This window comes from Pseudophryne corroboree, chromosome 3, assembly GCF_028390025.1.
Source record: "Pseudophryne corroboree isolate aPseCor3 chromosome 3, aPseCor3.hap2, whole genome shotgun sequence".
NCBI lineage: Eukaryota > Metazoa > Chordata > Amphibia > Anura > Myobatrachidae > Pseudophryne > Pseudophryne corroboree.
Window position 1 is genome coordinate 695,534,112 of NC_086446.1, and position 14,040 is coordinate 695,548,151.

Sequence of the window (14,040 nt, forward strand, 5' to 3'; positions counted from 1 at the left end):
CACACAGATATGGTATGTGACTGAGTCACTGTGTGCTGTGTATCGCTTTTTTCAGGCAGAGAACGGATTATAAATAAAAGTGGTGGTCACTGGTCACTATCAGCAAAACTCTGCACTGTACACTACTGAGTACTCCTAATGCTCCCCAAAATTAGTAAATCAAGTGTCTAAACGGAGAGGACGCCAGCCACGTCCTCTCCCTATCAATCTCAATGCACGTGTGAAAATGGCGGCGACGCGCGGCTCCTTATATAGAATCCGAGTCTCGCGATAGAATCCGAGCCTCGCGAGAATCCGACAGCGTCATGATGACGTTCGGGCGCGCTCGGGTTAACCGAGCAAGGCGGGAAGATCCGAGTCGCTCGGACCCGTGAAAAAAAACATGAAGTTCTGGCGTGTTCGGATTCAGAGAAACCGAACCCGCTCATCTCTAATATATATATATATATATATATATATATATATTGCAAGGAAGGCAGCGGCACTGCAGGATTTGTTGTGATGAAAAACTTGTATTAAACGTTACACAAGCATAACCATACTTGTGTAACTTTTAATACAATTTTTCAGCACAACAAATCCCGCAGTGCCGCTGCCTTCCTTGGAATATATATAGGCCGCCTGACTGCATCACTATAATATATATATATATATATATATATTTATTCGGAGTCCTGTAAGTCAGTGCAGTAATCAGTGTTTAATTATTAACATTTGCAGTGTATCCTGAAGATGGGGATACAGTACCCGAATCATTGATAATGAAATGCTGATTTCTTTCACAGATCTACAAGACTCCGAGTGGAGGTATATATATATATATATATATATATACACACACACACACACACACACACACACACACACACACACACACACACACACACACACACACACAACCCTCCCCCCCCCCCCAGGAAATCCTGCATTTGCCCCTGCCTGGGTGGTACCTTCAGCTGGGTGGCAAGGGCTTTCCCAACCACAAGCTGATCTGAACCCTCTCCCAGCTTGCAGTGACCAGCAGCTACGACGGGGTGTGCAAGTCCAGCCGCCACTACCCATGCAGGAGTGCATCTGCAAGGGTAACATCTGCTGTCCTCTCTCAAACAGACTCACAGCCAGAAGGACAAACACGGTCAGTGCCTCGCGCCTCAGCGCTGATCGTCCTTCATGTGACTGACATGCCTAAACAGTAATGTGTGAATGAATATATATATATATATATATATATATATAATGCTATATAGTCCGTGCCATCTGGGGCTTAGGGGAACTGGTGTAGGATGGGTCTAAATCACACACACACACTCGCACACACGCACAAGTAACAATAGACAATCTCCTCCCTGAAATTGTCAATTCCACACATTCTAGACAAACGCAGAGATGGCTTTTCAACATTTCAGATGCTTTAATATAGCATCTTGGGGGGAATAGATGCAATATTAAAGATGCAATATTAAAGCATCTGAAAACATTATAAGCTATTTCTGCGTATGTGCATACTTTTTTTTAAATGCGTGGAGTTGCGCCGATTAGAACAGGAGTATACAGTATCTATCAATGTCTCCCTAATCATAACCCCTAACCCTAGTACCTCAACCTAAACTGATAAACCAACAATAATGTCCTATTCCCAATACCCTAAACCCATCCCCCATACCAACCCTAATACCCTAGCTAAAACCGCTAAAATAGCCCTAATACCCTCACCTTAATAATCTAACCCAATCCAGTAACTAACCCTAACCCCTAACCTATCCTGAATACTCTAGTCTCTAACCATAAGAGAAGACTGGATAGGCCATTATGCTCTTATCTGCCGTCAACTTCTATGTGAAGAAAATATTCTTTGGCACGGCACACACTTACATTTATCAGGCAGTTGCTGTGGAACTTATTAGACACATTTTCACCGGAGGGGCTGGCTATTGAAGGGGGGGGGGGGGGGGAGTGTGCTGCCGATTTGCCTAGGGTGCCGAGAAACCGTCCTCTCCCTAACATTTCCAATGCACGAGTGAAAATGGCGGCGACGCGCGGCTGCTTATATAGAATCCGAATCTTGCGAGAATCCGGCAGCGGGATGATGACGTTCGGGCGCGCTCGGGTTAACCGAGCCATACGGGAGAATCCGAGTATGCCTCGGACCCGTGTAAAATGGGTGAAGTTCGGGGGGGTTCGGTTTCCGAGGAACCGAACCCGCTCATCACTACTAAAAGATTTCTTTTTAAAAGTTACAAATTTTCTCAAACGTCCTAGGGGATACTGGGATGGTATTAGTACCATGGGGGGTATAGATCGGGTCCATTGGAGCCTAGCACTTTAAGAAATCTTCAGTGTGTGCTGGCTCCTCCCCTCTATGCCCCTCCTGAAGACTCAGTTTAGAGCAATGTGCCCATGGAGTCGGGTGCATTCTCTGGAGCTACAGAGTGTTTTCTTCAATAATTTATGTTAGTTTGTTATTTTCTGGCAGCAGTGGCTGGTACCAGTCTGCCTGCGTCGTGGGACTTAGGGGGGAAACTGAACCAACCTCTTATAGGGTTAATGGTCGGGATCCCCGCTGACAGGACAAAGCTCCTGAGGTTCTGTTTTGCATTACCCCCAGAGTGTGCGCACACGCAGACAGCATGCCGCCACCCCTAACAGATGCTGCGGACACTGGTGCAGTGAGTACAGACACCGGGGCCTCAGTTAGTGGGTCCCCGGTTATTATGGAGATATAAGGGCACGGCGGCCACTTGGCTGCGGGCTGCGGTGCCCCCTGTGGACACCAACAATGGTACAGAAATGGGTTTTAACCCTGTTTTCTGCAATTTGGAGTGAACTGCCAGTATATTTACACACAGGGACCGCACGCCATTACGGGGTGGGGCTTCCCAGAGAGCAGGACCAGAGGCTCAGAGGCGCCATTTCCTGCTGCTTTAGACTCCAGGCTGCATGCAGGGAAGAGCTGCTCCTCCAGAGATCCTTCAAAAGTCACCTTGTACTGGTACCAAGGGATTTTATAGAAGGGGGGAGCATATATAGTTTCACAAAACAAGTTGCCTTATCTAAGGCTCTGGTTTCTGCATGGCAAAGCGCTGCTTTAACTTTGTGGCATTGAGTGCTGGTCTCATCCCTCTCTATATCACTCAGGCTGTCTGGGCTTCTGTGTTATTTCACTACCACTGTGTTATTTCATTACTACTGTGTGTGTGTTCTGTTATATCAGCATGTCTGGCAAAAAGGCTGTGTGTCCATCCTGCAACATAAAGTTTTCCCCTTCTCCAGGGGGATCTGTGTTATGTAATCAGTGTGCTCTCCCTTCTCAGGGAAGCAGTACTCAGGAGCCAGAATGGCTGGATTCATTTAAGGCAGAGGTTCTCAAACTTGGTCCTCGTGGGCCCACACAGTGCATGTTTTGCAGGTCTCCTCACAGAATCGCAAGTGAAATAATTAGCTCCACCTGTGGACCTTTTAAAATGTGTCAGTGAGTAATTAATACACCTGTTCACCTGCTGGGTTACCTGCAAAACATGCACTGTGTGGGCCCACGAGGACCGAGTTTGAGAACCTCTGATTTAAGGGAATGATAGCTACAGTAATATTAATTCTGAATTGGCTACTGCCAGACAGGAAAGAGAAATGCTTAAAAAATCTGTGGATGATTTTTTAGTCAATGCTGCTAACCACAGACCAACTCCTCAGCCCCTCCTGCTTGTCTCCGTAAATTGAAGTCCTCAATATACCAGATAAAGAGACAAAACCTGATGAAGAGTTGTTTTTTAATGTAAAAGTTTAATCTACTGCCCCTTTTCCTGTGTACAAGGAATTAAAAACACTTTTTAAAGAGGCGTGGGTTAATCCTGACAAGAAATTTCAAACCCCTAAACCAGGCATTCCCAAGCGCGGTCCTCAAGGCACACCAACAGTGCAGGTTTTAGTGATATCCAGGCTTCAGCACAGACGGTTAAATCAAAATAACTGAGGTACTAATTAAGTCACCTGTGTTCAAGCCTGGATATCACTAAAACCAGGACTGTTAGTGTGCCTTGAGGACCGCGGTTGGGAAACACTGCCCTAAACGGTCGCTGAATTCCTTCCATTTCCACCCTGAGGATAGGAAGGTGTGGTAAGACCCTACGATTGTGGATACCTCAGTGTCCAGGCTGTCACGTAAGATTGTGCTGCCTGTACCTGGTGCTATCTCCCTTAAAGACCCTGTTGACTGTAAAACTGAGACTACACTCAAATCCATTTACACTGCAGTAGGAGTCACACAGAGGCCCACCATTGCTTGTGGTTGGATCACAAGAGCTATGGTCAAGTGGTTGTTATGTGTGCAGCGGCTGCAAATCTGTCAGTTCTGCTTTCTGCATTGATTAGCACCTGGAGCCGGCTGCTCCCTTCTGTTGTTCTCGTTTCCTAGCAACTGATCCCCTGGACCTCATTACCTGCAACTTCAGCCTGACTATCATGTGATTGGTCTATCTCCCTTTAACTAGGGAGTATCCACATACCACTGTGCCATTGATAGAGTTCAGTATCAGAGAGTGTCAGGTTCTAGTCTGTACTCCTTAGAGCCTGTTCCTGTGTGCTCAGCACGTGGCCATTGTACGCTGTGCAAGTTCCCAGTCTCCTGTGTCCTGGTAACTGGTCCCAGTATTCCTGCCAGTCCTGCATCCAGTTCATCTTGGACCTGTATCTACTACAATTATATATTCAGTGTGTCCTTCTGCCTTGGAATCCCTGCTTCAAGATATCTCATACTTGCCTACTTGACCCTCTCCATGAGGGAGAAAATGCTCTGTTCCTGGACTTTCCTGGTAATGTATGATTGCCATCACCTGTGGTGAAACACCTTTCTTATCAATTAACTAGCTCACCACAGGTGATGGCAATCATACATTATCAGGAAAGTCCAGGAACAGAGCATTTTCTCCCTAATGGAGAGGGTCAGGTAGGCAAGTATGAGATATCTGTGCACCATTCCAGACAGTCTTGCATCTTGCCTCAGTAATCCTGCACCTGTCCAGTTTTGCAAACAGCACTCTAATCACACAGACCTTTCTGCATGTTCATCTCCATTCAGTACCTGCAATTCTGTATCCAGACTCCAAACAAACTCCTGTGAATCCTGCCAAATTCCAGCTCTGCAATCCCGAACTTTCAGCCTGCAAGTTTGTTTCCCTCTGTGTCCCAGTTCAGCTCTCATCAAACCTCTGCCATTAGCCCTGCTGTGTCAGTCACTCTGAAATTAACCCCTGTCTTACCAGCTGCATTTCTCCAGGTAAATTATCCTGTTTATACCTTGTGGACTCCTGTGCAGATACCAGGGACCCAGGCAGAGGGCCGCGACCTGCACATCAGGGGCAGCGAAGCCCAAATCCCCTTGCAGGGTTCCCTGGTGAACACCCCCCGGTGTGTTAGACTCCGCGCCTCTGCTCTGGGTCGCACCAACCACCTGGTGTCTGCTTCCAAAATACAGGTGCTCCCAAACACCATAACATTATCAGTGGCCATTTACTGGAGAATAGCAAGAGGGGTCCAGCTCCGGTCCAGGCAAATCCACTCCGGTCCAGACAAATTCAAGTGCAGTCATGTCTAATTCGGTCCAGTCTTCCACTGCAATCCAGAATCCAGGAAGTGAATCCGGTCAGGTTTTGCACAGCAAAGTGAAAGTCTGTGAAGATATGCTTAATCTTTTGTCACAAGCTTTCCTAGGGCTCACAATTCATGTAGATGCTCTGCAGCAACAGAGTCCTGCATGCAAAACATTTTCTTTCAAATCCAATCTTTGTCAGTCTTGTGGACAAAGAGAAAAAGGCACCTCTCAAGATGACTGTTTATTATCTCCTCAGTTTGCCAGCAGTGGGAGTCCTGAACAACTGAGGATGTTCCAGTCTCTTTTACAGCAATTGTCTAAACCATGTTCTGAATTAAATAGTTTACTTTCAGAAACGATTGGAAGTTCTTCGGACACCGCGAGAGTCGCTTCCGTACGTAATGAAGCAGAAGAGGTAGCCGACTCTGGTTCCCCTAGTTGCGGGGTAAATCCTCCGGAGGTGATGGAAAGGAGATTTCAGAGTTTTTGGCGCCCCAAACTTTCTGAGGCTGAGCGCCAGCGACGAAAGGAGCTCCTGCTTTGCATATACTGCGGAAACGCTAGTCACTTCATAAAAGACTGCTCCCTCCGCAGGTCAGGAAAAAGTGACAACTCTCGACTAATTAAGGTCCAGGCCGATAAGTCCACTCTAACGGTCATTTCAAACTCCCTAACTTCCAATGAAGGTGCCAAAGGTTCCCAAAAGGAGAGTCCAGCATACAACTGGGGTCCCTTGACCCGATGCCCCAAGCTAAGATTTGGGAACCAATTGAGGCTTTGTAAATCCCTCTATTCCAGGGTAAACCCTGGTTCTTCAGCCCTAGGAAGTACATCCAACACTCGAGCCCCAGGTGGGGGCTCCGAGAGTCCGGCCCCAGGTGGGGGCTCCGAGTGTCCGGCCCCACGTGGGGGCTCCGAGTGTCCGGCCCCAGGTGGGGGCTCCGAGTGCCCGGCCCCAGGAGAGGGCTCCGAGTGTCCAGCCCCAGGAGGGGGCTCTGTCTCGCCAGCCCTAGAGGAAGTATCTGATGTTCCGTCCAATGTTCAGACCCCAGATGGGGAGAGCTATGTTCCTGCCTCAGAAGATGAACCCCTTTCTTTATCCTCAAGTGAGGCATCCGACTTCATGATCAATGATTTGATCCCTGGAGGGGAAATTGATATCCAGGCCTTTGGAGAAGTACTCGATGTGTCTGCTTATGGCTTGACTCCAGAAGGAGTAGCTGATATTTTGACTCCAGAAGGGAAGACCAATGTTAGGACTCAAGAGGGGATATGTGATGTCCAGCCTCCACAAAAGTTGTGCCAGGTGCCGACCCTAGGAGAGGAATCTCATGTATGGGGCCCAAGAAAAGAGTCCACTCTACCGACCTCAGGCATGGGGTACGATGTTCGGAATCCAGAAGGAGCATCCAAGCCTGGAGCCCCTAAGGGGGCATATGATTGCATAGTCCTAGAAAGAGCATTGGATTTATCAGTTCCTGAGAGTGCATCAGATCTACCTGAAACCTATGAAAGGAATGTTCCTCTGAAGGAGGAAGTTCCAACCATGATCCCTGAAAGGGTGACTCCAGTTGAGGCCTCTGAAAAGAGGATTCTAGTCATGACCCTTGAAGAAGTGGCTCCTGTTGTGACCTCAGCAGGGGAAATTCCAGCTGAGACCTCAAAAGTGGTGATTCCAGCCAAGATCTCTGAAGAGAGAATTCCGGTCGAGACCCTTGAAGAGGAAAGTCCTATTGAGATTTCAGGAGAGGAAATTCCTGTTGCGACTCCAGAAGGTGGCATTTCAGTCAGTACCCTGGGAGGAGTAAATGTTGTTGAATCCCTTGAAGGGAGAATTCCAGTCGTGACCCCAGGAGGGGTGGTTCATGCTTTGTCCTTAGAGAGGACTTCTGAAAAAACTTCTGATCTTGCTTCCAACCCTATAAAATCTGGGAAGAAACTCCAACCACAAAGTTCACAGACTCCTTCTAAAGACCAGGATCCAGATCCAGCTCTCTTCTATGGAAAACTGGAACAGTATCACAAATTAATGCTACAGACTATGGAGACGGCTCCACTCTGTACCTCTCCGGCAGAGATTGTCTTACTAATTCTTATGTCTTTCAGAGGGAAGGCAAGAAAATGGGCTAACCAGTTAATTGAGTCCAGTGATCCTGTTCTGCAGAATGTGGATGCCTTCAGCCGGGCGGTGATCAGGAAGTTTGGTGGTCCTGAGTTAGTACCTTCTGAATCCCCTGAGAGTTCTAGGTCTTTGAGCAAGGATTCAGATTCTAACAAGAAAAATCAAGTTTCTTAGAACCAAGTGTCTAAGGATTGTCAGTTTCAGGTTGTTCACAGCTCAGTACCACCTTCACCTAAACCACAAGTCCGGATATTAACTGCTGGCTATGCCTCTCTGTCTCCGTCCTGTGAAGTTAAGCATGACCCACAATATCCAGTGTCCATCCAGTCGGTCATGAGTCCTGCATATGCTAAATCTTGCCATGCTACTTCTTCCGTACCATCTATTACAAAGTAGAAAACCGTAATCCTTCCCTTGGATGTGGACTCCAACTCAGATTACAACTCTGAAGCCGATGAAATTCCTTAGGTTGAAGGTACCTTCAGTTTAGATAATATATTTGGCATTACTGTGTTCAAACCTAAACAACCTGGGAAAAAGAAAAAGAAGAAGTCTCGTCGGAGGAATTGAGTCTGTCTTGTCAATTCTTGTTCTTGTTTTGTTATTAGTTCTCCTTGGTCCAGGTGGGGTGTCCAGAGTCCACCCTGAAGAGGGGGGTACTGTTATGTGTGCAGCGGCTGCAAATCTGTCAGTTCTGTTTTCTGCATTGATTAGCACCTGGAGCCGGCTGCTCCCTTCTGTTGTTCTCGTTTCCTAGCAACTGATCACCTGTACCTCATTACCTGCAACTTCAGCCTGACTATCATGTGATTGGTCTATCTCCCTTTAACTAGGGAGTATCCACATACCACTGTGCCAGTGATAGAGTTCAGTATCAGAGAGTGTCAGGTTCTAGTCTGTACTCCTTAGAGCCTGTTCCTGTGTGCTCAGCACGTGGCCATTGTACGCTGTGCAAGTTCCCAGTCTCCTGTGTCCTGGTAACTGGTCCCAGTATTCCTGCCAGTCCTGCATCCAGTTCATCTTGGACCTGTATCTACTACAATTATATATTCAGTGTGTCCTTCTGCCTTGGAATCCCTGCTTCAAGATATCTCATACTTGCCTACTTGACCCTCTCCATGAGGGAGAAAATGCTCTGTTCCTGGACTTTCCTGGTAATGTATGATTGCCATCACCTGTGGTGAAACACCTTTCTTATCAATTAACTAGCTCACCACAGGTTATGGCAATCATACATTATCAGGAAAGTCCAGGAACAGAGCATTTTCTCCCTAATGGAGAGGGTCAGGTAGGCAAGTATGAGATATCTGTGCACCATTCCAGACAGTCTTGCATCTTGCCTCAGTAATCCTGCACCTGTCCAGTTTTGCAAACAGCACTCTAATCACACAGACCTTTCTGCATGTTCATCTCCATTCAGTACCTGCAATTCTGTATCCAGACTCCAAACAAACTCCTGTGAATCCTGCCAAATTCCAGCTCTGCAATCCCGAACTTTCACCCTTTAACTAGGGAGTATCCACATACCACTGTGCCAGTGATAGAGTTCAGTATCAGAGAGTGTCAGGTTCTAGTCTGTACTCCTTAGAGCCTGTTCCTGTGTGCTCAGCACATGGCCATTGCACGCTGTGCAAGTTCCCAGTCTCCTGTGTCCTGGTAACTGGTCCCAGTATTACTGCCAGTCCTGCATCCAGTTTATCTTGGACCTGTATCTACTACAATTATATATTCAGTGTGTCCTTCTGCTTGGAATCCCTGCTTCAAGATATCTGTGCACCATTCCAGACAGTCTTGCATCTTGCCTCAGTAATCCTGCACCTGTCCAGTTTTGCAAACAGCACTCTAATCACACAGACCTTTCTGCATGTTCATCTCCATTCAGTACCTGCAATTCTGTATCCAGACTCCAAACAAACTCCTGTGAATCCTGCCAAATTCCAGCTCTGCAATCCAGGACTTTCAGCCTGCAAGTTTGTTTCCCTCTGTGTCCCAGTTCAGTTCTCATCAAGCCTCTGCCATTAGCCCTGCTGTGTCAGTCACTCTGAAATTAACCCCTGCCTTACCAGCTGCATTTCTCCAGGTAAATTATCCTGTTTATACCTTGTGGACTCCTGTGCAGATACCACGTGACCCAGGCAGAGGGCCGTGACCTGCACATCAGGGGCAGCGAAGCCCAAATCCCCTTGCGGGGTTCCCTGGTGAACACCCCCCAGTGTGTTAGACTCCGTGCCTCTGCTCTGGGTCGCACCAACCACCTGGTGTCTGCTTCCAGAATACAGGTGCTTCCAAACACCATAACAGTGGTCTCATAATGTAATTGAGGGGTTTGACAGTATGCCTCAGGATGAGATCCTGACTCTACTGCAACACGTACAGGATGCTGCTAACTTCATGAGTGAGGCAATCAAGGAGATAGGCCTTATTAATGCCCGTTCCATGGTTTTAGCGGTCTCCGCCCGCAGAGTTCTGTGGCTGTGACAATGGACAGCAGTTGCTTATTCCAAAAAAGGCGTGGAGAACCTTACCTTCACGGGGGATACCTTGTTTGGGGAGGAACTAAACAAGTGGATTTCTCAAGCAATGGCAGGTAAGTCCAGCTATCTGCCATCTGCTGCGCCACTGGCAAGATATCCTTACCCCGGTCCCTCTCTACAGTCCTTTTGTGTGGCCAGGTTTAGAGGCAGTGCCAGGGGTGCCTCAAATGTAGCTAGAGGAAATAGAGGTAAATCTCGCAGACCAGCAGCTGCTGGATCACTGGACCAGACTTCAGGATCTTCCTCCACAAAGCCCTCCATGTGATGGTTGGCCCCAGCTGCAGGGGGACGTTCAGGTGGGTGCTCGACTGCAATGTTTTTCCCAGGTATGGGCAGAGACCTGCCGGGAGCCTTGGGTGAGGGATCTCATATCCCAGGGTTACCAGTTGAAATTTCAAGCACTCCCTCACAGATTTTTCAGGTCAGGCTTACCAGCTTCACTTGTAGCAAGAGTTACCTTGCAGGACACCATTCAAAAACTTCTCCACACACAAGTGAATGTTCCGGTCCCTCCACTGCTCAGAAGCAAGGGATTTTATTCAAGCCTGTTTGTGGTACCAAAACCAGACGGTTCGGTACGGTCAATCTTGAACCTCAAATCTCTGAACCCGTAACTACAGTACGTGTGTTCAAGTTCAAGATGGAATCTCTAAAAGTGGTGGTTTCGGGCCTGGAAGAAGGGGAATTCCTGGTATCCCTGGATATCAGGAATGCATATCTGCACATCCCAATATGGCCCTCTCATCAAGCTTATCTCAGATTCACAATATAGGACCGCTACTTCCAGTTCCAGGCCTTGCCCTTTAGCCACTCCACGGCTCCGAGGGTGTTCACAAAAGTTATGGTGGAAATAATGCTGCAACTCCGCATGGTGGGTGTGAACATAGTCCCTTACTTGGACGATCTCCTCATAAAGGCAGTGTCCAGGGAGAGTCTGTTACACAGCATCATATTGACAACACGTCTTCTTAGGACCATGGATGGTTCCTAAATTTCCAAAAATCATACCTGGAACCATCAAAGAGGCTTCAATTCCTGGAGATGATACTGGACAATGTGTCTCAGAAAGTATTCCTCTCTATGGATAAAGCTTTGACAATTCAGGATATGGTCCGCTCTGTGCTCAGCCCCGCAAGATCTTGGTGCACCTTTGCATCCAACTCCTAGGCAAGATGGTGGCCAACTATGAGGCAATCCAGTTCAGCAGGTTCCATGCCCATCCATTCTAGCTGGATCTGCTTGAAAAGTGGTCAGGGTTTCACCTGCACATGCACCAGAGAATATCCCTGTCACTGAAAGCAAGGATCTCCCTGTTATGGTGGTTGCAAGTCTCTTACCTTGTGGAGGGTTGGAGTTTCAGAGCCCAGTCTTGGACTCTGTTGACAATGGATGCGAGGTTGGGGGATTATGACTTAATGGGCTCAGTTCCAGGGTAGGTGGTCGAGTCAGGAATCTTCTCTCCCGATAAATGTTCTGGAACTCAGGGTGATTTACAATGCCCTTCTACAGGCCTCCTCTCTCCTCTAACATCAAGCCATACAGGTCCAGTCGGACAACACCATGGCGGTGGCGTACATAAACCGACAGGGAGGAAGAAAAAGCAGCGCTGCAATGTGAGAGGTGTCAAGGATACTCTTCTGGGTGGAAGCCAATGCAAGGGCTAGATCAGCAGTATTCATTCTGGGAGTGGACAGCTGGGAAGCAGACTTCCTCAGCAGGCACAACCTCCATATGGGGGAATGAGGCCTTCACCCTCAGTTGTTTCAACAGCTAGTTCAATGGTGGGGCTGCCCACTGATAGACATGATGGATTCCTGTCTCAACAAGAAGCTGCGTTGCTATTGTTCCAGAACAAGGGATCTGCAGGCTGCAGTGGTGGATGCACTGATGGCGCCATGGACTTACCAGTTCTTCTATCTGTTCCCTCCAATTCCTCTCATTCCCAGAGTTCTAAAAAGGTTGAAAAAGGGAAAACATTCAGTATATTCTAATTGCCCCGGATTGGCATCGCCGGGCTTGGTATATGGACCTCCTGACCATGTCTCTCAAAGATCCCTAGCCTCTACCGCTTCTCAAGGATCTTCTTCAGCAAGGGCCATTTGTCTATCCAGACTTACTGCAGCTACGTTTCACAGCTTTGAAGTTGCGAGGGACATTCTAGCCAAAAAGGGTCTTCCGTCCAGGGTTATCTCAACTATGGTATAAGCCCAAAAGGTGGTCACGTCAAAGTATTACCACCGTCTCTGGAAAAAATATGTTTATTGGTATGAGGGTAGAAAATATTCTCCTGTGGAATTCCAACTTGGTCGTTTTCTGCTCTTCCGGAAAGCAGGCGTGGATATGGGCCTATGATTAGGCTCCATCAAAGTTCAGATTTTGGCTCTATCCATATTCTTCCAGAGACAGCTGGATGTAATTTCAGAGGTAGACATTTTTAAAGGGTGTCCTTCGCATTCAACCACCCTTTGTCCCTCCCACGGCTCCTTGGGATCTCACTGTGGTCCTGACAGTTCTCCAATTGGACTGGTTTGAACCTTTAAACAGGGTGGACTTGAAATATCTTACTTGGAAGGCTGTCATGTGGCTGGCATTGGCCTCTGCAAGGCATGTGTCAGAATTGGGGGCTTTATCCTGTAAGTGCCCTTATTTGATATTTCATGAGGATAGGGGGAAGCTCAGGACTCGCCCACAGTTTTTGCCGAAAGTGGTGTCGGACTTTCGCATTAATCAATCGATAGTGGTTCCAGTGATGTCGGACACCTCGGTTGCTCCAAAGTCCTTGGATGTGGTTCGGGCTTTGAGGATTTACGTCAAAAGGACAGCTCGTCACAGGAAGTCTGACTCCCTCTTTGTCCTTTACGACGCTACCAAGATTGGATGTCCTGCCTCCAAGCAGTCCATTGCTCATTGGCTTAGGTTGACTATCCATCAGGCTTATTCTTCAGCAGCCTTGCCACTGCCGAGTTCTATTCAAGCCCTCTCTACTAGGTCGATGGGTTCTTACTGGGCGGCTGCCCGTGGTGTCTCAGCCTTACAGTTGTGCCGAGCTGCTACTTGGTCTGGTTCGAACACATTTGTGAAGTTCTATAAGTTCGATACCTTGGTCAGTGAGGACCTTCAATTTGGCCAGTCGGTTTTGCAGGGGTCTCAGCACTCTCCCACTCATTCTGGGATGTTTGAGACTTCCCCGTAGTACTAATACCATCCCAGTATCCCCTAGGACATTAGAGAAAATAGGAATTTAATAGCTACCGGTAATTCCTTTTTCCGTAGTCCGTAGGGGATACTGGGTGTCTGCCTCAGTGCTTCATGTTACCTGCTTACCAGTTTGTAAGTTTTTCCTGGTTGGGTCTGCTGTTGCTTTCTCTGTTCCTGTTCTGCTTAGTGTTGCTATCCTTTGTTACTGTTGTGTGTTGGTTCGTTTCCTCACCGCTGTTGTTACCTATTTCCTTCTCTCAATCCACATCCCACATGCTGCTTGCAATCTACATCAAGCTTTATGCTTCTCATTGAATGTATGTGAAATCATTTCTATTGCACTACAAGGCTCAGATTAACCCACAGCAAGCTTTATGCTTCTCATTGAATGTATGTGATATACTGTGTTTCTTGTCATTACCTATGTATATGATGGCATTTATGTGGATTAGTTCAGAGTAGTTTTATGCCTGTTTGCCCACCCAGTGCAATCTATGTTGGGGGTCATTCAGACCTGATCACTCGCTAGGGTTTTTTGCACTGCTGTGAGCAGATAGTCGCCACCCATAGGTGAGTGTATTTTTGCTTTGCAAGTGTGCGAA

The 14,040-nt window shown here is 47.5% G+C and overlaps 1 protein-coding gene across 1 annotated transcript in view; it reads right to left on the reverse strand.

Moving 5' to 3' along the window:
- DNTT (DNA nucleotidylexotransferase) overlaps nucleotides 1-14,040 on the reverse strand; it is a 1,050,501-nt gene that overhangs the window by 628,646 nt on the left and 407,815 nt on the right. The gene's annotated exons all lie outside the window — the stretch shown is intronic.